The 25,097-nt window shown below is 40.9% G+C and overlaps 1 long non-coding RNA gene across 1 annotated transcript; it reads left to right on the top strand.

Annotated features, from left to right (window-relative positions):
- The first annotated feature begins 1,410 nt into the window (after positions 1 to 1,410).
- On the top strand, positions 1,411 to 21,779 carry LOC118354871 (uncharacterized). Its single transcript, XR_004816234.2, has 3 exons — positions 1,411 to 1,763; positions 7,079 to 7,127; positions 18,298 to 21,779. It is a non-coding gene; the product is annotated as an uncharacterized LOC118354871 (long non-coding RNA).
- Positions 21,780 to 25,097: the final 3,318 nt, after the last annotated feature.

Genomic DNA, 25,097 nt, shown 5'->3' with positions numbered 1-25,097 from the left:
ATAGAAAGCCCACAAATAAACCCAAGTTTGGATGCAAATTTCATATATAATAATAGTAGAATTGCATACTAGGAGATAAGGGAAGAATTAGCCAATGAAAGATGCTAGGACACTTAGAAATTTTCATAGAAGGGGAAAAATTAAATTCTTAAATTGTGAAGTATCACTCTCCAAATCATATACCCAAATAAATTAAGATGAATTAAGTAATTCAATGTAAAAGGTGAAACAAAAAAAAATAACAAAAACAATGGACTTTTTCTGCAATAGTTGAAATTATAAGCAAAAATAGAGTTGACTACATAAAAATTTTCAATGTCTATATTAAAAACACGCAGTATTGTTAGAAGTCTGGGAACTCTGTGTTATCTTTGCAATTTTTCTATAAATCTAAAATGATTCCAAAGCAAAAAGTCAAACACAGATACACACAATATCTATTAGAATTACAAATCCATATATCCTTTTCCACCTTTGAAAATTTGTTTTCCAGATATACTTGCACATGTGCAAAATGGCCATGCTGACAAGCTTCTCCTGGACCCGTTTTTGCCACGTTATTTGCAAGATATTTTATACAATCTAAAGGACAATTATAAGAAACTGTTTTAAAACAATGAGGAAACTTCTGATATGGAAGTATGTCAGACATCCACTTTTTAAGTAAAAATTTTTTTAATTTAAAAAAAATCTCAAAAAATAAACAAAAATAAAACAAAACAAAATGTTATATAATATGTTGCTTTTGAATATAGGACGGAAGTGAGGATATATTTTTATATTGCTTGTATGTGTAAAAAGAGATGTTACGAGGATACACAGAACACTAAGGAAAATGGTTTGGTGAATGGACAAAAACTGGGGAGGGGATAGCCGGAGACTTTGATGTGTATCAACTAAAAAATTACATCAATAGTGCCACTACCATGTGGATGCAGTATCTATTAGAAACAACCTCCAACCAGAAAAATACTTCAAAATGCCACAAACAGCATTAAGGAGTATGTAATGGCAGGATTTCAGACCTCCTATGCCTCTATCAGAGGCATACATTAAAGAAATATTTTTAAGTCCTGGGATGTTCCCTTAGAACTCAGAACCTCTCATCATATTGACACCCATTTACTCTGCCTTCCTGAAGGTGCTGTTTTCATTTCTGTATCAGGCTGGTTATTCCAGATGCTATTAGGACGAGAAACCCCAGGATGGGAACATCAATGAAATTCCTGTCCAAACGTAGCTGATGAGTGCTCCCATGATGAGCAAGCTGTCTACTTCTCTCTCCTTTGTCTAAGAAATCACTCAAGATGTAAGCATCCAGAAGTGGGATTTCCAGCTGTCCAGATATGAATTCATCCTCCTTGTAAACTCAGTAAATCCAATCATATACACACATACACCAGTGTTTCCCAAGAATGACCAGCTGGTGTTGGACTGGGTGTCCAGCAGAGTCATGATACTTGCAACAAATTAGTATTTCTTTGACTTAATCTCCTCTTCAAAACCTTGATTATTCTAACCCCTCACGCCTTTGTTTGGTCCTTCAGAGTTCCTGGGATCTTACAGCTCAAGAATGGCCATGTAGCCTTGTTCATCTTGTCCTCCTCCTTGGTGGCCCCGACCTCATCAAGCAGCTTTCATTGTCTCTGCAAGAATCCCTCCCCAGGGTCCTATGATGATGCTGGGTCCCCAAACCCCAAAGGGCTACTGATGATCTCTGCATTCTTGTGGCCTTGCTGCACTTTCTTGCTGTGTGCCTACAGGTAAATGCAAGTGTTGAAACTGCCTTCTACCTTTACAAAATCAAATTTGGGACTGCAAAATCTGTGCTCCATGTGGTGCTAAGACTGACAACCCCAGGACCCCAGCATCAACCACCAGAGAAGGGTCCAGAAAATAGTCCTAATGCATGTCTTGCTGTACTTCAATCTGCCCTTCCCCCAGTACCAGCCACTTACCCCAGACACCGCTACGATCCTTGCTACACCATGCACCTGTACTGATGATTTCCATATTTGTCCATTTGCCTTCCAGGTGAGTCAAGTGGAAGGCCTTGTTTAGGAGGTTTAAGAGTCTTTGTCCTGAGGGCTGGGATCAGACTCAGGAGCCATTTACCAGCTGCTTATGGGTGTCTGGGGATCACTGGATTTACAGTGAGCGCATGATTTAGGTCTTCCCTCCATGTGCCTAGTAGACACACACACACACAACACACACACACACACACACAAGAATGCACCAGTATACACTTAATTATGTATTTACAAACATGTGAACACTGGTATGAATTTATATGCATTAATGCATGACATATTATTAACATCTAGAATATCTCATTTTTTAACTCCTTATTGCTTATCTTCAGAGTTAGGGCTGATTTGAGACATGTGGGCATCCAGAGCAGGCCAGTAAATTGACATCCCTTTAAACCATTATTCTTCAGATGTTTAGCATGTATTTAGGGCCCAAAATTCATGTTCAGAAGGCTCACGTGTTCTCTTGCTCAGCAGATCAGGAAATCCTCATGTCAAGTCTGGGATGCAGTTGGAATTAAGTATATTTTTTGCAATAGAATATCTTAGTATTATCCCTAATATCACTATAATATTACAGTCTTAAAAATGTCTCAACTCTGCTTTTTCAAATCACATTCATCCCTTGAGGGCCCACCAGAGTGCACTTAAAATAAATAATACTGACCATCTACTATGTGGCACTGGCTGAACTCTGGGGAAAGACAGCCTGGGGAGAGGAGGCCATTCCTGATCTCAAACCTAGGGATAGGATGGGATGGACAAAAATAATTACATGAAGTATACAAGTATACAAGATTTTAGAATATAAGAATTATATTATATAGTGGCCATATCATGTATTGCCCTAATCTGGATATTTTCGAGAACAAAAAGAGGGAATTATTAGTAAATTATCAGGTGGGCACCTGGGTGGTTCAGTTAGTTAAGCGTGTGACTCTTGGTTTCAGCTCAGGTCATGATCTCAGAGTCATGAGATCGAGCCCTACATCAGGTTCCATGCTGGGTATGGAGCTTGCTAAAGATTCTCTTGCTCCCTCTCCCTCTGCCCCTCCCCTAGCAAACAAACAAATACATAAACAAAAATCAGGAACATCAGACATAAACCAGGACTGTCCCAGGCAAACCAGAGGGTCATCTTATTAATTAACAAAGTGACACATGAACTTGGAGAACAGAGCATAAATTCAGATTGAGAAGATGGCAGAAAAGTTAACTAAAGAACGGTAATGTTTGAACTGGAATTGGGATTAAAAAATTGGCCCAAGCTTGGGCCTTTCCAGAGAAGGGACACAGCAGGGACATTTGGGGGGAATTCCAGGAATACATTTAATGAATACTCCAAAGAGGCCTGAATGCAGAGTGTAAGGTAGAGTTCGTGACAGGTGGCGCAGGAAAGCTGGATCAGGTCCTGGTGGTGTGTCTCGCAGGTCTCACTGAGGTGTTTGGATTTAAAATTTTCAATAACGGGAAACTCCTAGAGATTATTGAGCATGAGCAGGAACAGATCAGTAAGGATGGGTAGGAAATAAATTAGAGAAATTGAAGGCTGGAGTCTGAGAAACCAGTTGGGATACAGTTCAATAGTATAAGTAGTGTAAGGCAGGGAATGGGAAGAGTGCGGAATTCTGGTCTAGACTAGAAGTCTTGGCTCAGTTGTCTATGAAAAAGGAGGGGAAAGGTTTCTGGACTGGTGGATGAGCTTAGTGCTGCCATTAGCTGAGGCAGTGAGCATTGAAGAAGCCAGTTGTTTTGGGGCAGACTGAGGGATGAGTTAGTGCATTGTTAGGTCTGCTGAACTTTGTGGTGCTGGTGGTGTCTTCTGTGCAGAGACAGAGGCAAACAGCCCCACCGACATCCTGGGGTTTGCAGGGGGACCCTGCTGAGAGCCACCCTCTGGTGGCATGCTGAGAGAGAGAGCAGTGCAGTCTGGTCCCAGAGCCTTCCAGTGGTTCCAGAAACCAATGGTGTGAAGATGTGAGGGAAAGACTATTGGGAGCACAGGCCTCACTGCTGTGAGTTACTGACAGCCCTGGGTGCTGCGGCTGCACACAGCTACACAGGTTGGTAGTAGAACCACTGTGCTGGGCTGTAGCTGATGGGCTCCATGTGGAGCAGCCGCCAGGGAATGCTGGGGAAACTCACTCTCCATCCACCTAGTCTGGGCTCCCTCTGTCACCATGACACAGCCACCAGCAGCAGGAATTGTTGGATTTCCCTCATGTTCCATACCAAGGAGCAAGTAAATCTGGTAGAATGGAGGCCTGGGCACTGTGTAGGCCTGCACCTGGCCTGAGAACCTAGGGATGCCCTGCCCTCCCCCTTGAGTTAGTCCCTAAAAAATGATTAAGGGTGAGACCTCTGTGTTCCCAAGGGCAGAGCGGTCCAAGGCTTCTGGGCAGGCTGAAGTAACATAACTAATGGTGTCTAGAGCCAAGGGCACAGCCCAGAGGCGATAGCATGGATTCCTTGTTCTCTGAGATGCAGAAGCAGGCGGGTCCCTGTCTTTCTGAGCGAGACAGCACATCCCTAGCCTATTGGCTCCACATGCTGATGTGTCGTTCTTCATGTCTACATAAGAGGAAATGGTGACCGCCTGGAAAACCATCAAGTAAGAACCAAACCTTGGTCTGGAGACCTTGTATTTAGCTCAAGCTTCTGTAACAAAATACTATAGGCTGGTGGCTTAAACAGTAAACATTTATTTATTTATATCAAGCCTGATACAGACTCAATCCCAGGACTCCAGAATCACTACCTGAGCCGAAGGCAGATGTTCAACCACTGAGCCACCCAGGCATCCCAACAGTAAACATTATATTCCCACAGTTCTGGAGGCTATGAAGTCCAAGATCAAGGGGAATTCCTGGTGTGGCCCACTTCTTGGCTTGCTGATGGCCACCTTCCCTCTGTGTCCTAATGCGGCAGAGGAGAGAGAGAGAAAGGGAGCACTAACACATCTGCTGATCTCATCGTGGGGCCCCACCCTCATGACCTCAACTAACCCTCATTACATCCCAAAGGCCCCACCTCCAAATACCATCATGTTGAAGGTTAGGGCTTCAGCATATGAATTTGGGAGGATACAAACATCCAGTCCACAATACCTTGGAACTGATTTTAGCCTTATATTGTCACTTGCTGCAGGAGCGAGGCAGCAGGGGTGAAGGTGCCAGGGAGTGTCATACTTTCCTCTGTGTACTCTCTCTTTAAAAAAGAACCCTGAACAGTATAATCAAGATTAATCCCTATCTTAAGTGTGTCTCTTAATTGCACCAGAATACACTTTAAAATGGGCAAGTCTTATCCCTGGAATGTACGTTTAGGATTAGGATCAATTTTAGACATGTCATTTCTTTAGCTAAAGTGAAGGGAAAACAAATTTTATTTGATCTTCTATAAGATCTTTCCTTAGCGTCTTTTACTTCTCCTGCCATCAAATTCTTACCTTGATTGAAAAGCCACGTTAAATGCAAAGTGAATTCTTTACCTCTTTGCACAGAGATTAGCAATCTCTGGGCGATGGGAGCATCCAGTGACTCAATACCGCCAGTACTAGATGTGAGACCCGAGAAAAGTCGCTACACTTTCTCATCCTTCATCTCTCCAGTTACAGGTCATCTCTGTTACTGAAATTGAGTATACTTGATATTGAGAACAAATGTCTGAATTAAAAAGTGGTGGGAACTAGATCTTTAAGAATCAAACAAAACCTTAAAGATAATTTTATCCTACTTTATATAAAAAACACATATTTAAATTAAAACCATGTTTTATTCTGAGCATGAACAAAGGATGACCTAAATATTCATTCTTTCTTGGAGTGTGTGATTTTTCTGAAAAAAAGTATACTCTGGCAGAGTACAATGGCTTCCACTTCTTGATTGAGTTTCATCCTGTAATTATAAAGAGGAACATTCTTGGAAAGATATTTAAGAACTTTATTAAGTTTTTCAAGGGCTTCTCTTAATTTAAGGATACTCAGACTTATTTTTTTTTTTAAAGACAAAGAGAGCTCACACGTGCATGAGTGCAGGGGTGAGGTAGGGGTGAGGATGGGGTAGGGACAGAGGGAGCAGGGGGATCTTAAGCAGGGCCCATGCCCAACACCCAATGTGGAGCCCAGGACAGAGCTTGATCTCATGACCCATGAGATCATGACCTGAGCAGAAATCAAGAGTCGGTGGTTTAGCCAACTGAGCCACCCAGGTACCCCTGGACCATTCTTTTTTGGAATAAATTTTAGTCACCATTCTTAGGATTTTCTCTCCCATTGACCATTTTATTTTTAGCAGCTCTTCATTTATCAGTGGTCTTGCATGTAGTTGAGCAGTTCTTCCACATAAACTTGATTTACTTTATGAATTCTTTAGGTAAGGGATTCAATTTTACTTTGCAACCAGTTGGCATTGTGTGGATGTTTTTAATGATTGGGGAAAGACTGAACAACAAAAATGTTGGCCCAAAGGATGAATATAAACACCGTGCTGAGTGAGAAGGGGTATTTAGTCACTAGTTTTCAAGTGGGCATTTGTCTAGTGAAAATTTTCTTATTAAAAACACTCTTGCTTCCTTACAGTGTCAGAGCTTGGACACCTGGATGATTCATATTGGGATAATGAGGATCTCCTTTAGTTTTTAGGATCTGAACCATATTACTGCCATCCTTCTTAAATTGAAATATTTAAGAAAGATTTTTTTTAATCAAAGAGAGTATTACATATTAAATATTTAACATTTTTCTAAGATCTAACTCTAAGCAATCGTGAATGTAAACTTCTTGAGTAATTTTTTCCATCTTGGTAAATCCAGAGGCAAGAACATACAAATTCTTAATATAAGCAAGACATTGAACAAATAAATAATTTATTGAATGTTCACTAGGGTGGAAGTGCACATAAGGATTCTTCTCCTAATTAGCTATGACATTACCTTGATAATCTTTTAATCTCTCAAAATCTCCACTGTAAAATGGAGGAATGGGACGTGATAATCTCCGAGACTCAGGCACAGCTCTAATATTCTATGATTCTGTTCTATCCTAGGTGATATGTAGAGAGAATCATTGTTTACCCAATTTTCTGGAATCCCCTGGTAAGTTACAATGTTTGTGATTTGGAAAGAATTTTAGAAATATTAGCAGGCCAGTGAATGAGCAACATTAGAGTGGACATTCATTACCTTGTTTTACTGTTTTTGAAATTTGATTTGAGAGAAGCAAATAATATTTAAGCTGCAAGGAATTTGAATTTCAAAACTAAAAACTGTAGGTTTGAATTGGAAGATCCTAACTAATTGCAAATTCTTGGGCCTAGAGTGGAAAGCAGCCCTGATACCACTTCATGAAAAGAGAATACCACCCACCCAGTATCAAGGTAGCAGTGCTCTTCATCAAGTGGGGAAATTTGGCACATATCCCACACACAGAAGTGCACATTTTTTTAAAAGATTTTATTTATTTATTAATGAGAGACACACACCACACACACACAGAGAGAGAGAGAGAGAGAGAGAGAGAGAGACAGGCAGAGACACAGGCAGAGGGAGAAGCAGGCTCCATGCAGGGAGACCACATGGGACTCGATTCCAGGTCTCCAGGATCAGGCCCTGGGCCGAAGGCAGCGCTAAACCCCTGAGCTACCCAGGCTGCCCAAAAGTGCACATTTTAAAAACTTCCCAGCACAAATATTCATGACTGCTTGCTTATCTCAGGCTGCCATTTGTTCAGAGAGAATCCTTGAGCTGCAGAGTGTTTTAACAACTGCCCAAATGTTCAGGCCTAACCTTGAGTTTGTTTTGGCCAGAACTCTACAGAGGTGTCGAGCTATATCTAAGCAGTGGCGTAATAGGAATAAAGCTTTGAAAAACCTCTCATAACCCTACTTATTTGAAGGTTTTGTTGCATCACAGTTGATGGGCTAAGAATCCTTGTCTCCCACCTGCTCAGTGAATGTTTCTGGTGCCAGGAACATTTCCTCAATGCTTGTTATCCGGCCAGCGGGTCATTAGAAGAGAGGGTCTTGTTTTTTGGATAGTTTCTCATGCTTTGGGTAGAGTACCTTAAAGCACTTTGGGAGGCCAAGATTCTATAGGGTCTATTCTTTATCTCCTTTGTAAATACTACTCTGTAAATACTTTGTAAATTCCATTTAGCACTTGGAAACTATGCATGGTTTCACCTCATTTTGAAACTACATCAACTGTGTAGCTCTTGTCTTCTCCCACCGAGATCTACAACTCTTCCAGGGAGGAGCAGGAACCAAGTTTTCTGCTAGGTACTGTGCCCATAGCACTTTGAAAGTCTATACAAATCATCTTGTCAGGGTAGTAAGAACATGGAGCATTTTTCCTTGTTTTGAATTTGCCAAGATTATAATGTGTTTTATTATTATATTTGTACAAAGATAAATCAAATATATTAAATACTCATGTTGAATCATTCCACTGGATTCTATCACTTTGTTATCCTCTCCTTCACATAGCTCTACATGAGCTGTGTAAGAGGTACACAATAGACCTGTTGACCTGTCCCAGAATTTTACAGGAGAGTCGATCACAAATGAACACTCTCCTTTATTCATTCTAAAATATTTTGTTGTCAGAAAGTATCCAATGAAAATATTATTTTGGAAGTGCTTGAATCCTTGACTCCTTATTTCATATTTCTTAAGACGTTTTTATGCACCTAATTGCCTACAGGAAACTATAAAAAAATCATTACAAAGGTACATTTCACCAAGACACTAAAAACATGTAATATAAGATAACCATGTGATGTGAGTACAGAAAGAGAAAAGAGAAGTCAAAATGTAAATCTTAGGCTCAGTCTGTAAACTATTTGTGTGAAATATGAGTCAGAGATCAAAGAAATTTTGAGTTCTTCTCCAGCGCTAGAACATTTTGGGAAGAGCATAGGGACAAAAGCCATGGAAGTTTGCAATCTACTCCTCGTGTGATTAGAGAGAAACCATCAGACCATTTCAGGAAAATCTTTGGGAATTTGTGGGATTTCAGAAACTATTTTATGTAGGGAGGATTAGTAAACTTTTTAGAGAGAAAGGATGGCACTCCAAGCATGTTGCACAGCTTTGAAGAAAGCACAGGTATCTCTAAATCAGTAATAATCCAAGCACTTCTAAAACTGCACAACAAACTAACGTCATTCATTCTGCCAACATTAACTGAGGACCAGCTATGTGCCAGCCTCTGTCTAGACACTAGGGTCCCTTTCCTAAACTACACCCACTGTGAAGGTGTATCACTGGTCTCACAACATAGATGAAGACAGTTGTATGGAGGCACAGAGCGTATATGACCTAGCCTTCCCCTCATGTAGCTTCAGGTTGGTAAAGAACATAACATTTACATGTATGAAACAGCTGCTAAATAAAATATGCTATAGTAAACAGCAGCTTTCCAAAACTGTCAAAAGTTGAGTCATTCTGGAGAATCCATCCAGTTTTCTGGATGTCTGGGAGACTGTCCCTTAGAACACAAGATAGTAGTGTTAATGAGATCAGTAACTGTATTTAGCTCCAAAATACCAGTACTTGCCTTAGGATCTATTGGAAGTATGTGTTCAGAACAGTTTATTTTCTACAATAGAATGGGTATTTTATTGTACCCATATTTTATGGTTTTTCTACGTTGTCCTTTGTAATTGCTTTGTCAGTACCTTTTAATTTGCTGATGATTATCTAGCACGGTTTTGAGAACAAATTAATTTTATTAGGTTTGGATGTAAAGTTCCCAGCGAGTTAACCCTAAGGAAGCCTATAGATTTCTTCTTTTAAAAAAAATTTCCCAATCTTTGAATAGACTGCTCAGAGCTCCTCTCCTCCTCCCTCTTTCAAAGCTTTTAAATCTGATCCTTGATTTTTATTCTGGAGAATTGAGAAATCAGGAGAGCTGAGTGCTAGGTGGATAAGGTAGTATTATATAGTAAGTCTACTAAATTGAATGTGATTGGGCATTAAAATATCACAGACATGATTTTTGAAGTTATAAATAGAAAGCAGATGCACAGTTCTAAACGATTCTATAAGAAAAGAGTAGGAATCGTGTAGAAGTCTTTCCTCTGGAAAGTGTGGACTCCGATTTTATTGGAAACACTTTAGGAATTATCAATCTTTATTTTTTGAAGGATAGTATTAAGGCCAAGGATGTTAAGCAACTTGTTCACTTCTTCAGCCTCACATGGAGCCAGTTCTAAAATTTGGTCACTTGACTTCTAAGTCCAGTCCTTGACATATTTATTGTCACTGATAAATGAACAGATGTTTCTGACTAAGCCATAGAGAGTCTATCTGGAGGCCCCCCTTAGGCCTTCACTCACTTGACAAAAGCATTGAAGGAAGGAGGAGCCTGGAAGCACATGCTTCACCTTTTCTCAGAGACCCCACATGGAGAAAATGACTGACCCCCATTTCTGGTGGTGGCAGGCCAGGGCAATTGGACCAGCCATCCAGAGTTGACGTTGTATTGTGCTAAGCTGTCACTAGGCTAAACAAGGAAGATGAAAGAGGAGACCTAGGGAATGGAGAGGATTATAGAAGCTGCTTTTGCTATGAGGGCATTTGCTGATCTGGGCTGAAAAAAAGTTTTAATGAGCTTTATTAAGGTATAATTTACATTAAATGAAATCCCCCCATTTTAAGTATACCGTTTGATAAATTTTGTCACATAACTACATCCACTATTAGGAAATGTAACATTAAAAAAAAAGAAATGTAACATTTCTCCAACCACTATTTTGTGCACCAGAAACTAATATAACATTATATGCTAATTATATTCCAATAAAAAAAGAAATATAACATTTCCATCACACCCAAAAGTTTCCTTGTACTGCTTTGCAATACATCTTCTCTTTCCATCCCAGCCCCAGATCTGCTGATCTGCTTTTGGCCACTCCAGTTTTGCCTTTTCTAGAATTTCATATAAATAGAATCATATGGGGCAGCACAGGTGGCTCGGTGGTTTAGCGCTGCCCTCAGCCCAGGGCATGATCCTAGAGACCCGAGATCGAGTCCCACGTTGGGCTTCCTGCATGGAGCCTGCTTCTCCCTCTACCTGTGTCTCTGCCCCCCCCTTTCTCTCTGTGTGTGTGTCTCTCATGAATAAATAAATAAAATCTTAAAAATAAATAAATAAATGGAATCATATAGTACAGTCTCATGTCTGAGTTCTCTTATATTAATGTGTTAATATGGTGAATTATATGGATTGATTTTTCAAATGTTAAACTGACATCCAACTCCTGGGGTGAACAACACTGGCTTATCATTTATTATTATCCCTATTGACAGATTTCATTTGTTAATATTTTGTTAAATATTTTATAGTTATGTTCATGAGGGATATTGGCCTGCAGTTTCCATGTAATGTAATGTAATGTAATGTAATGTAATGTAATGTAATGTAATGTCTTGGAATGTTCTTGCCTTGTCTTGATATCAGGGTGATGTTGGCCTCATAGCCTTTTGAATTAGGTAGTAGTTCCTCCTCTTCTGTTTTCTAGAAAAGTCTGTATAGACCTGGTCTTATTTCTTCCTTAAATGTTTCATAGAATTCAGTGAGATCCTCTGGGCTGGGAGTTTTCTTTGTGAAAAGGATTTTGATAATTAATTAAATTTATTTAATAGATGTAAGGCTATTCATATGATTATAAACGTTATTGTGTTAAGAGTTGGATTTCGTTGTATTACATTCAAGCATGTCCGACTGAAGGGGAGTTAGTTAAGTCACTTGTAGATCAGCTTGATGCTTTTGAGGCTTGCCCTTTTAGTTTTTGTTTTTGTATTTTTTTTAGGGCAGATTTTGTCCTAGACAAAACTACTAAACTACTAAAGCATAGTTCTTTCTAAAGACTCTACACCAAGCTCAGTGGTGTGCTGGTGAATATTTAACAGCTTGTTCTCTAAGAAAAAAATAACCCAATTTACAGCGCTTGTTTACTTTCTATTATGGCCAGTTTCTTTTTTTTTTTTTAATTTATTTATGATAGACATAGAGAGAGAGAGAGGCAGAGACACAGGAGGAGGGAGAAGCAGGCTCCATGCTGGGAGCCCGACGTGGGACTCGATCCCGGGACTCCAGGATCCCGCCCTGGGCCAAAGGCGGGCGCTAAACCGCTGAGCCACCCAGGGATCCCCTATGGCCAGTTTCAATCTACCAATGTGACATCAAACATCTGTCAAAATCCCTGAAAGTTAACAATCAGCTACCTCAAGTTTGTGCAAGCCTGCTCCAGCATCCATCACCCATGCCCACGTATTAGGAGTTCTCTCTACCCTGACTGGTCAAAGCAGGAATGATCCTTAGCTTTACACGAGCTCCAGAAATTGTTTCATCAAATGCTTTCTGGTGATTCTTTGCCTGTCCACGTGCAATCACACTTCACACATGTGCAGCTAGGTATTCAGCCAACGACTCAAATAGAGACACCTCTGTATATCCCAGAGCTACTTTACTCTCTCTCTCTCTGTCTTTGTTTAGCTCCCTTCGGTTCCTGGAGATGCAGATATGACTAGTACATGGTTCTTACAATTTAGATTCAGATTTAGACCTATAAACAGATAGCATCAATATGATGTGGCGAGTGATACTGTAGAAGAATGTAGAAGCCTTCCTGGGAACTCAGACAATGAACAAAGAGAGAGGAGAGGCACCCTTCAATGATGGTGACACTGTCCACAGCTACTGCACTGTGGGCTTTAATTTTGGTGCTTTGCATTTTAAGTTTCTTATCATCCTGAGCAGGTTTTTCTTCTCTTTGGCTCCATCTGCTTTATCTAGTGGAGATTCCTTCCAGATTTTTATGTTAGAGTGTTAATTAATTTCCATTTCATTTTTGTATTTTTCTAGGTCTCCTTGGATATTTTAATGGGAAATTGAGAGAGTTAGAATTAGACTCTGTGTCCAATTGCCAAGTCATTATTATTATTATTATTATTATTATTATTATTATTATTATATTAAAGTTATAGTGCTTCTAAGGACTGGGTTCTCTTGAGGAGGTGTTCCCTTTGGGGTTTTGGATGCTATGTCAACACAATGTTTAAAAAAAGAGTCTTAAAAAAAACCCCAAACACAATGATTTCCAAAAACTTTACCACCAATGACCCCTTTCATTTTTTTCTCCCTTGTATAAAACAGGTTTTAAGAGACATCTTAGAAATACATTATTTAATAAGTAATAAAAATTAATTTGAGACATATACCATTGCCAAGTAGAGTTTCTTATTAGTGTAAAATATTTTATTGGACTTCATGTAATTTAGCTAAAAGCAAAAAGTTGTAAGAGGCATTTACTGAGAACTTATTGTATGTCCCAGCACTATCCTAAATGCCTTCAACTCAGGTAAGCCTCCCAACAATCATATGATACTGTTGTCACCCTCATTTTACTGATGAGGAAACTGACGCTCAGGATGTTGACTACATTGGACAAGATTTCACAGCTATTGTGTTGAGTTTTAGGCAGTCTGGCTCCACCCTGTAAAATCTTAATCTTTATAATGCATAGGTGATGCTTGAATGAGACCATTGGTTACGTAGGTGTAAATGACTGATTTCTGATAGACTTTATGAAACAAGGAAAGCAACACATAGACATCTATTACTAACTCTGGGGGCATGTCAGCAAAAGCCTCTGCTCTGGGACTTAGAATATTGATTCGTATCCTGAGCTTTGCATTAAATAAATGTCACATACTCCGTATCATCCTTCATGAACCCAAAGAATGCCAAGACACAATAAGATACAACCATGATATATTAACTGGTAACATACACAGAGGAGGGCAGACTTACCCAGCATGTTGTAACCTAACCAGAATTTCCTTTAAAAACGGAGCTTAAAAAAAAAAAAAAAAAACGGAGCTTATGTAAAAGAGGAACACCTCACCCAATAGCTTATTATCCTGCAAATATGTATTTAGGGACATTTGAAGTTATTCTATTTACCTAATCATTACTAATGGCTACTTTGGATCTATGACAGCTGAACATGTAAATACGGCTCTCAGATCCTTCTCAAAGTATGATACTAGTCCAATAGACCATAACAGCTTCTTCAGAGAACAGGATTTCCTGGAAGCAAAATCTGTTGAGTATCCAACAGCGCTCATCATAGGGCTTAGGAGTTTCTTGTTACAACTTTCATGCTGTTTTCTTCCGAGCTAAATGTCAAAATTTACCGGGAAATTTGGGTACCACCAATATCTGATACCAATAAATGTGAAAGCCAAACTATGATTTTTTTTAAAAAGATGAGAACAGGGCCAGCATGATTCTTCATGGGAAATAAATAGATAATAGGCAAGGAGAAGGGTTTTAAAAAGGGTCTGTGCAGCCAAATCAAATATACAGAGTAGTAAAGTTGATGATACTGATCACTAGATAGTAAAATAGAAATTGCTGATCTTATCCAGATGGAACACAGATATTTTTCCAGCATGTTATAGCACACTGAGAAATGATTAACTTGACTGGTGAATGTTCCTCTGTGATCTCATGTCATACAGAGAATATCCTTCTCTTCTGCTTTGCCTGTGGGAATAAAGCATGGCTCACGAGACCCTGTTCAGCTCCTGTTTTCATTTCCAAGGCCTGCTTGAACGGTGCCCCATCTGGGTGGATTGAAACAATGGAAATCAGTCTCACAGTTCTGGGGGCCAGAAGTCTGAGGTTAAGGTGTCATTAGAGCTGTGCTCCCTCTGAAATCTGTAGGGGAGAATTCTTCCTCGCCTCTTCCCAGCTTCTGGTGCTAGTCAGCAGTCCTCAGCCTTCCTTGGCTTGTGGCTGCATCTCTCCAGTCTCTGCCTCTGCTGTCACATGGTGTCTCTGCTCGTGTGTGTGTATGGTCACGTAGTGTTCTCCCTGTGTCTCTTTCTGCCCTTCTTACAAGGACACTGGTCATGTTGGATTAAAGGGCCCATCCTTATCCAGTGTGATCTGATTTTAACTAATACATCTTGCAAGAACCCTCCTTCCAAATAAGTTCACGTGTGATGTCTGGGGCGGTAGGGCTTCAACATATCTTTTTGGGGGACACAATTTAACTCCTATAAGCTCCCATCTCTTCAATGGGGACTTCCCAAATCACTCTATGGTCTGTATTTTTGCTCCCATCTCTTTAATGGGAACTTCCCAAACTTCCCAAATCACTCTTCAGTCTGTATTTTTTTTTTTTACACCTTATAGGTCTGTAGCTATTCATTTATGTACCATACCATATGCATCTACTCCTTATCCCATGTTGTCTCCTATTACTAGCTGTTCTTGACTACTCTATGTCTGAACTCCCTGATTTTATTGTGAACTCTTGGATTGGTAAGGAATTTGTACTCAAACTTATATCCACAGAGCCCTGGAGCAGTAAGTTGATATCAGTAGCTCCTTCCACTCTTAGAGCAATTTATACCTTCCAAAATGTGTTCGCATACATTATCTAACATGATTCTTTCAAAATCATGGGTTAGATCACTAGCATTATCCTATTTTGAAGTCCAATAGAATTCAGATTCACAGAGGGGAAGCAACAGACCAAATTAATGATATGTGGCTTGGGCTAGTCCCAGTGCCTTTGATTTAAAAATGTCTCCTTCCTCTCTACATTCCATATAACTTGATTATTAGTGAGCTGAGAGTCCCTTTGGAAAAACTTCTTCCTTGGTTTGAAGGCCAAGTGTGTGAGACAAGAGAGAGAAGAAAAGGGATATGAGTCCAAAGCATCCTCTCACTAGCATGAGCAGGCTGGAAGAAGTCACAAAACCACCCAGCCCTCCTTCTGTGTCTTTGATCAGTGGTCACACAAAAATGTAAAATCTCCGCTTTTCTTAGACTTCAGACCCTACCCCTTCCTCTCCTGGGCTAAGACAGATGCTCTTCCTCTGGCTTTTGTTTTGATAGAAAGTATTGGTGGAAATTCCTTCAACCCTCCTTCTGCCTACCTGACAAATGGCAAGAAGCGGGGTTGGAAGAGGGGGGAGGTCTGTGAGCAGGGACAGAAATTAGTGGCTTCCTAAGCAAGGATTTGCATCAGCTGTAGAGACTCAGCGGCCTCCGTGTGCATAAGCACCGAGGGTCCCCAAGCTCCAGCCCCTGGAGTCATGAGGAACAGAGGGATGGAGCGGGACAGGTGGAGGAGCCCCTGTTGGGAATAGGCTCGCATACCGGACACCTGTTTCCACTGTCTTCCTTTCTTTCCTGGGACTCACAAAAGAGAACTTGGAAAGTGATAATCAGCTTAGAGAAAATGCAAGAGGTCGTCTCTGATGGGAGGCGGAGAGGAGAGATGAGGAGGGAAAGGAGACAGTGGACAGGGGAGAGGGGAGAGGAGAAAGAGAGAAGTAACAAAGAGATAATGAGAAAATGCTAAGGAGAAAAACGAATAGCTTTTCTCTGAGAAGTGGCAAGCTGATATTTAACTGTGAATGATGCTCCCTACTCCAAATGGATAAATTGTAAGCAGAATTTTACAGATGCATTGAATTTTACAAAGCATCTGAATTTTTTATTTTTATTTTATTTATTTATTTTTCAAGATTTTATTTATTCACGAGAGACACAGAGGGAGAGGCAGAGACACAGGCAGAGGGAGAAGCAGGCTCCCTGCGGGGAACCTGATGTGGGACTTGATCCCAGGACCCCGGGATCACGAATTGAGCCAAAGGCAGATGCTCAACCCTTGAGCCACCCAGGTGCCCCAACATTTGCACTTTTTAAAAAACTGGGAATTCCCTCCTCAATACTTTTGCCTCAAGACTTTCCTTCTATTCCTATAAGCTGGACATCAGCTAGCAGTAGTCACTAGTGAGGTGATTTAATTTAAGAGAGAGAGACAGAGACGGGCGGGGGTGGGGGGGAAGTAACTGAAAGTAATTTGAAAGTAATTATACCAAAAATAACGGAATAACTTCCATTGAAAGACAGTCCAAATGTAGAAGTACCATCTGTTTGCACAGATGAGAAATGCAAAGAACATTTAGGGACAGGTTCTTTGGGACTCTGTGACAGATTGAGTGGGTGGCTGAGGCCCTTAGCAGAGTACTAACTCTAAATCAAAAGACAGGTAGAAAAGCAAGATGTGCATGTAGTGTGGTTCTGTCTGCCTTGTAAACCCATCCTCACCTCATGCTTGTGTGCACTCTGAGACACCACACACACACACACACACACACACACACACACACACAATCTAGCCCTCCTACACTCTTAGAACTGGGGACTGGCCAGAATCTGAGGACTGAAGCTCTTAGCAGGATCAGGGCGGGAGCAGCTCCACGCTCTGGGTCAGATATAATCTGAGGATCCCCATTCCAACATGAACAGAGAGTCCTGAAAAAAAAAAAATATGTGCCAAGTGTTGAGGATTCCAGGAGGCTCCGAACCCTTAAAGTAATGAGGGATTCAGGCCATGTGTCCTTGTCCTGTGCTACTATGATAAAACAGATCAGGGTTAATAAAAAGTTACTGGAAAAGTTAGTAAAGGGCTGGAGCTCAGGAGGCCCAAGTGCAACCCCGCCTCTTCTCTAAGCACAACACTTTCCTGTGTATCTGTTTTCCCTTCTGCAAAGTGAAATGTGTTCTTCTGTGCTTTAGGGCAGTGCTTCTCAGATTAATGAGTGTTCAAGTCACCTGGGATATTGTAAATGGGAAGTTTCTGATTGAGCGGTTAGGATGGGGTGAGGACTTGAGGTTCTGCATTTACAATAAGATCTCAGGTTGGGCAGCCCGGGTGGCTCAGTGGTTTAGCGCCGCTTCAGACCGGGGATCGAGTCCCACATCAGGCTCCTTGCATGGAGCCTGCTTCTCCCTCTGCCTGTGTCTCTGCCTCTCTGTGTGTGTGTGTGTGTGTGTGTGTGTGTGTGTGTCTCATGAATAAATAAATAAAGTCTTTAAAAAAAAAACAAAACAAAACCTCAGGCTGCCAGGAGTCTACATGACACGTTGGCCTGAATTAGGAAAAGGTGCTACCCCCTAGGAAGATGCAGCCCTGAAGAAACGTTTACAAAAAGAGTCCTTTTCTCCACACAATTTGGGAGTGATAGGCTGGCTAGATTTCAGCCTGGGCACTCTTTTCAGATGGTGCCATTGAGCAGTGCCCAAGCTGTACAGGGCAGTCCTGACTATGTAGAGGCAGCTTTTTCTTGGACTATTGCTAAGACAGCCCTGCATGTGATCCATCAGAGATGATCTGCTACTCTCTCTCTCCTTCATGGCACAACTCAACCCAGCCCATTCTCTCATTCTTGCATAGGAATACCTGTTTTTCTTCAGATACTGCTAGAAGGACATATGGGCACGAACTGATTTCATCTCTACTCAAAGAAGAGAGTTTGGCCTCTGGTTCCTCACCCTCCAATGCATCCTTACTCAGCCTGGAGCTCAAAGTGGAGTCTATATTGTTCCCAATGCACTGCTTCTGCTGGAGTCTTTACATTTGAAATTTTGTATCCCATTGCATTTATTATTTTTTTTAATTTTTATTTATTTATGATAGTCACAGAGAGAGAGAGAGAGGCAGAGACACAGGCAGAGGGAGAAGCAGGCTCCATGGACCAGGAGCCCGATGTGGGATTCGATCCTGGGTCTCCAGGATCACGCCCTGGGCCAAAGGCAGGCGCCAAACCGCTGCGCCACCCAGGGATCCCCCCCATTGCATTTATTAAGCCAGGAACTAAACAATTAAGCTCCTGTATCTACTATCAGTACGTGATTATTACCTGGTTTGCTCAAATCTTTTGTTCCTCATCAAATATCACATCCTTTTATAGGGGATCACACATAAAGGCAAAGAGCCAAGGGCCTGAAATTTCACTCAGCTGTATGTTTACCTTGGATGGTGGGATTCAGCCCAATGCTGGACTCTGAAGCCTTCCTGGCCACACCTCTGCCCCGGTTGCCTTATTCTGTGCTATCACTGGAGAGAAATCCAAAATATTTGTTTCCTACCCAGTGCTGCTGACCTTTTTCCTTTATAGAAGTTCAAGGTCAAGGTTGTGAGAGTCAGGGAGGCAGTTAGGAAAAGCCCCCCAGCAAAACTGAACTCAGCTATCCCAGGCTTTCTTCAAAGGTTTGGCACTGCCTATTCACATATCTTTAGAAAAGAAACTTTCAGCCAAGGACAGAAAATTCTGGTTTCTCTAAATAGCAGATGAAAAGGAACAGCAAAGTAGAATGCAAAGATCCCTGGGCTAGGAATCTGGAGGTTTTCTATTCTACTAACTAATTCTATCAACTAAATGTGGAAGATCTCTGATCTTTCTAGTCTTCCGATTATAAGAGTTTCGTGGCTTCGGCAATGTATTTTCTGTTCTGTTAAGTTAAATTTATAAAGTAAGAAAAAATGCTGCGTGTTAAGACAGTGGAGTTGATTTGCCATCTAAATATAATTACATTGTTTTTTGCTTCAGAAATTTTTAACAAGTTTTAATTCCGTTGCTTTTCAGCCCCCAGATTTAGAGGTTGGTTTCCTATCGCTAATAAAAGACCAAGAACCTAATGGAAAAAATGGAAATGTATATAAACAGGTTGCTTACAGAAAGGAAAATACAAAGGTCTCTTAAATACATGAAAAGATGTTCAGTTTCACTCCTAATAAGATAAATGCAATGAAAAGTACTCCGAATCATCATCTATCACCTATCAGGTTGGCAAAGATCAGAAAGTTTGACAATGCAACCTAAATTTTCTATCATAAGGGACTGTTTAAATGAATTATGATACATCAGTATTATGAAATAATATAGAGCTGTAAACAAACAAAACAAAGAATAAGAAAGCTTCTCTCTGTACTGATAGGGAAAATGTTCAATATCTTATAGGTTATGGTTAAGAGATAGAGTGAAATAGCAAGGTACAGAATGGTGTGTGAAGCACGTCACCATTTGTTTGCTTTGTGCAGACAGCATGGATTTCTGCATGTTTCCCCATGGGTCTCTTGTTGGGGGTGGGGACAGAGGATGGGACAATTGTCAGGGTTTTTCTTTAAAAAAATATTTTATTTATTTATTCATGAGAGACACAGAAAGAGAGGCAGAGACATAGGCAGAGGGAGAAGAGGCTCCATGCAGGAAGCCTGATGCAGGACTCGATCCCAGGACACTGGGATCAGGACCTGAGCCAAATGCAGATGCTCAATCACTGAGCCACCCAAGTGCCCATCAGGCATTTTTTTTAAGGTGTGTAGATGCCACACAAGCAAGATGAGAGGGCCATATTCATAGTATGGAAGGCTCTGGTGTGCTGCCCAATGTGCTTGCCTCTCCAAAGGATTCCCCCTCTCCTTCCATTTTCCCTTCACATTTGATGTGGTGCTATGAGCTGGGGCCCTTTTGTTTTTATTTTTTAAAAAAGATTTTAGTTATTTATTTGAAAGGGAGAGAGAGTGAGCATAAGGTTTTTGTGGGAGAGGCAAAGGGAGAAGCAGACTCCCTGCTGAGTGGAGGCTCAATCCCAAGACCCTGAGATCATGACCTGAGCCAAAGGCAGATGCTTAACTGACCGAATCACCCAGGCACCTGAACTGGAGCCCTTTTAAACATGTATCCACTGCTCCCTTAGTCTCTCCCACCCACACTTAGAAGCACCCCGTGCAGGTAGGCACCTCACTGCAACTAGAGCCTGAGCAAGAACAATGCCCAGAGAGGAGGTGGGTGTGGGGATTGGGAAGAACCTAAATGGTCTCATTATTCTAGAAACAGCTCCAGAGCTAGATTTGCTAATCAAAGGAGAGCAGAGATTTTTTTAAAAGATTTTATTTATTTATTCATGAGAGACACAGAAAGAGACAGAGACACGGGTAGAGGGAGAAGGACGCTCCCTAAGAGGAGCCTGCTGCAGGACTCAATCCCAGGACCACGGGATCACGCCCTGAGCCAAAGGCAGACAGACGCTCAACCACTGAGCCACCCAGGCACCATTCAGAGATTTAAAAAGAATATATCTCATTGATAGAAATACTGAGAATATATTTCAAGGAAAATGCTAGCCAAAATGCAGAATATTTTGGGTCAGCTGATATGGAGAAAAGAGTTAATTCTCTCTCATTATGAACCCTGATAACTGCTCTGGAGGCTCACTGTTTCTCTTCCCACATGTCCCCAGCCTGAAGGTTCTCTGAGATGCTCTTGGAAAGGATCTCTTTTGCTTCCAGTGATTTGGTCTGTGACTTCCTGGCTTGGCTTTTTCTGATCACACAATCTCATTTAAAACAAAATTGTTTCCACCACTGTCACTAGTCTTCCAAAAATAAATTTTCTGATCTTTCAAATGGCCTGGGGAGGGAAGAGGGTTATTATTGAAAGAAGTGTTTCTGGAGTAATTGCACGCCTCCAGGCTTCACTATACAGGTGGCCAGAGGGACAGGAGGTTTCGGTGCTGCTTTTCCTGGCTGCTTCTCTGCCAGGTGGCTGCATTGCCCTTTTTGGGCACCTCTCCATTCAGCTCTCGCTGCTGCTGTCAGCACCTGCTCCCTCTACCTTCCCTTTAGGCCTCTACCTGGTGAGGGATGTCCTTGCTGCTCCTGCTCGTGCAGGTTCCTGGTACATCATCCCTTTAGGCTTTTCCTAAACCCTGCTCACACCCTTGTAAACAGTTCCTTAACCAACTCTCAAATTACCCTTTCGGAGAGTGCCTCACATTTTCTGCAACCCCCTGGCTGAGACAAACCCCACTTAGAAGACAAAGAATCACTGACAGCTGCCAATGTTTGTAAGATTTTTGGTGCAGTTTTTTTTTTTAAGATTTCTTTCTTTTTCTCCTTCTCCTTCTCCTTCTTTTCTTCTTCTTCTTCTTCTTCTTCTTCTTCTTCTTCTTCTTCTTCTTCTTCTTCTTCTTCTTTTTTTTCTTCTTCTTCTTTTCTTCTTCTTCTTCTTTCTCTTCTTCTTTAGAGCAAGAGAGAGAGCACAAGCAGGAGGGGCAGGGGGAGAAGAAGAGAGAATCTCAAGCAGACTGCGCTGAATGTGGAACCTGGAATGGGGGCTTGATTGCATGACTCTGAGATCATGACCTGAGCTGAAACCAAGAGTTAGACCGCACCACCTATGCACCTGCCCATTTATGAAAGATTGATTGACTGATTTATTTAAGAGAGAGAGGTGCAAACAGTTTTCTTAAAGCAAAGTCAATTATATTACCTAGATGGCACAGTGTTAAAGAAAATATTTTATTTTTGTCTGGCAATTATGAGGTTGAGTTTAGACAGATTCAAGGCCATTTGTTCACACAATTGTTTTGCAAAGGACTTACATGGCCACCGACATACCATGAGCTCTGATTAGATCTCAGTGAGTTTGTAAAAGGAATAACATACAGGATCTCTGCCCACCATGTGTTTTCAAACTATTGGTGGAGTCAAGACACTCACAGAAGATAGAAAACAAAGCAGTATGTGAAAGCTGACTTGTTCAAAATTCTAACACATAAAATAGAAGAATCATCTGATTCGGTTTTCCTATCTACAGATGCGTCCAGCGTTCTAATCAGAGCTAAGGCCTGAACCCAAGTCTGGGTATTTCAGGGCAGATCTGCTTATCTACCCTACACTGCTTCCCCTTTAACGTAATTCCATATACACTGGTGGTGTCCTCTAGTGTCCCATGAGAGTTATCTAAGGCAAGATTGTGACTGATTAAAACTTTTAATAAATAAATACACAAGAACTCATGTGTGTTTGAATCATAATAGCTTTCTATTCTATTTTAATAAAATAGCTACGGTTACTTTGTAATCTCAGATGTGATATATACAATGTAATAGGTGGGTCAGGAGCCCCACAAAGAGGAGGGTTGATCTGCTGCCCTGAAGAATCCCTCTGCAGTAGCTGCTTGTGTGGGGCAGCCCTTTCTCTGGCTCCAATGGGACATCCCTGGGGACTGCTGGTGCTCATATATCTTGCCATGGCCTCAGAACTACAACCATTCTGTGTGGATGCATCGCTGAGGGGATCTTCCTCTCCCCTCCTGGGAGCTTCAGAAATCTATGTGTGTCTCAGGACCAGTTTACAGAGCTAGAGAGCAGAAGCAAGAAGGACAAATGCCTTTCTGAAAGGTCACAGTCATGGCCGAAAGCCCATGTTTCTTTGTGGTGGTCTTTCTAATTAGAATCCCACTTATTCTCTTCTGACACAGCTCTTCTCAGATCTTCAGAGGGTTCCTGTCATTTCCACAAAGACTTTCCAAAGACTCTTGGCCTTTCAAACTAAAACTAACAACCTCAAAGACAACATCCAGGATGAAACTGGCATTCAGAGATCCCAAATTGCTCCAGATGTGACTAGCACCAACTGAATCAATGACACTCAATTCTTAGAGAACATTCTCTGACTGCACCTATGTTCCTGAATCCACACGTGGACAGCTTCTGCCATTCTCCATGATCTCAACGAGATACCTCACAGCTTCACTCACAGGATCTAATTAATTGTGAGACAAAATGTCAAAAGATAGTTACTGGGTCCTTCTGAAAGAGGGGCTCTTCCCTTCCACTCATTGATAAAACTGTAGGATTTTAGAGTGATAAGATTATGTAGGGGTTGAAACTTCATTTCAGAGAAAATTTCAGCTCAGAGAAACTGAATTGATGCTGACCAAATTTTAATGTGCACACAATTCTCCTGCAGATTTGTTAGAATGCAAAGTCGGATTCATTAAGTCTAAGTTAAGGCCTGACATTCTTCACTTCTATCAAGTCCCCCCATAATACCCGGGCTGCTGGTCAAGAACCATACTTTGATTAGCAAGAGGCTGTATTTCCTGCCAGAAGTGTGACCAACACCACATTACCTGACTCTTATTCTACATGATCTTTTGCCTCATGGGGCAGAACTTGGGAGTCCCCTCGACCCTGCCCCCCCCAAAATAGGTACATGATCATTAAAATGGGGGTAAATGGAAAGAGAGAGAGAGAGAAGCTGCTTTTGTACTAACAGGCATCACAGATAAGATCTCTCTAGAAGAGAGATTTGAATATGGAGGGAGAAGAGAATATGAAGAGAATAAATATGGAATTATTGAGGCTAAAATTCTGGATTCAATGCCCCAACCATTCCAATTGACTTACTTTGGTTACAGCCCAGAAAATGATGCCTCCACTTAACTGGTCATCTTGACATTGTGTAATGCTTACCTCAAGCAGGAAGACAAAAACAGATTCTCATTTAATTTTTTTAAAAAAGTGATGGCTGCTTTAAAATTTAGAATATGTATCTTATTTTTTTTTAAAGAAGGATTTTATCTTTAAGTGATCTCTGCACCCAACATGGAGCTCAAACTCATAGCCTTGAGATCAAGAGTCACATGCTCTACTGACTGAGCCAGCCAGGCACCCTTAGAATATGTATCTTATAAAAATAAACCTTACGATTATCTGTTTCTCTGTTGGTCACAAATATGCAAATATAAAGTCCTACCAAAAGAATACATCAAATTGAAATTGATGTAGAAACTTCTACATCGAGTAGAATCTTGGAAATATCAGTGATTAATCATGATGCATACCCATAAAATACGGACATAAAGTGTGCCATGGAAAATGAAAAAATTAGAACAATAACATGCTCTTGGGAACTAAAAAATGTGGTTTCAGAAATTAAAATATCAGTGTAAAGAGATGGAAAGAAAGATAAAGGATCAAGTAAGAATGTTCAGCATCAGATTAACAGGAATTTAATCAAAGTATTTAGGGAAGAAACATTTCCAGAGAAAAAAATGAAGTGTGAGCCTCAAAATGCAAGAGGCTTCCCAGAGCTGAACAGGATATATGACTAGAGACTCTCATCTATTGTATCACTGGGCAATTTCAGAGCACAAAGGATGAAGGAAAGATCGTAACAAATTGCTTATGAGAAAAAAAAATGAGTGAAAAATCAGACTAGTATCAGAATTCTTACCTGCAACTTCTTGTCAGCAATAATAAATGCTAGAAGACAGTGTGCCAAAGTATTCAAAGTTCAGGGGGAAAATAAATTTTCTGTTAGAATTTTATACCTAGTCAAACTACCAGTCAATGCAGGAGCAAAATTAAGATAGTTTCCAGACATAAGAGGACTTTTGGAGA

The sequence above is a fragment of the Canis lupus genome, chromosome 25 (genome assembly GCF_003254725.2).
Source record: "Canis lupus dingo isolate Sandy chromosome 25, ASM325472v2, whole genome shotgun sequence".
Classification (NCBI taxonomy): Eukaryota; Metazoa; Chordata; class Mammalia; order Carnivora; family Canidae; genus Canis; species Canis lupus.
Note: the sequence above shows the minus strand (reverse complement) of the source record. Positions and strands in the feature narration are given on the sequence as shown.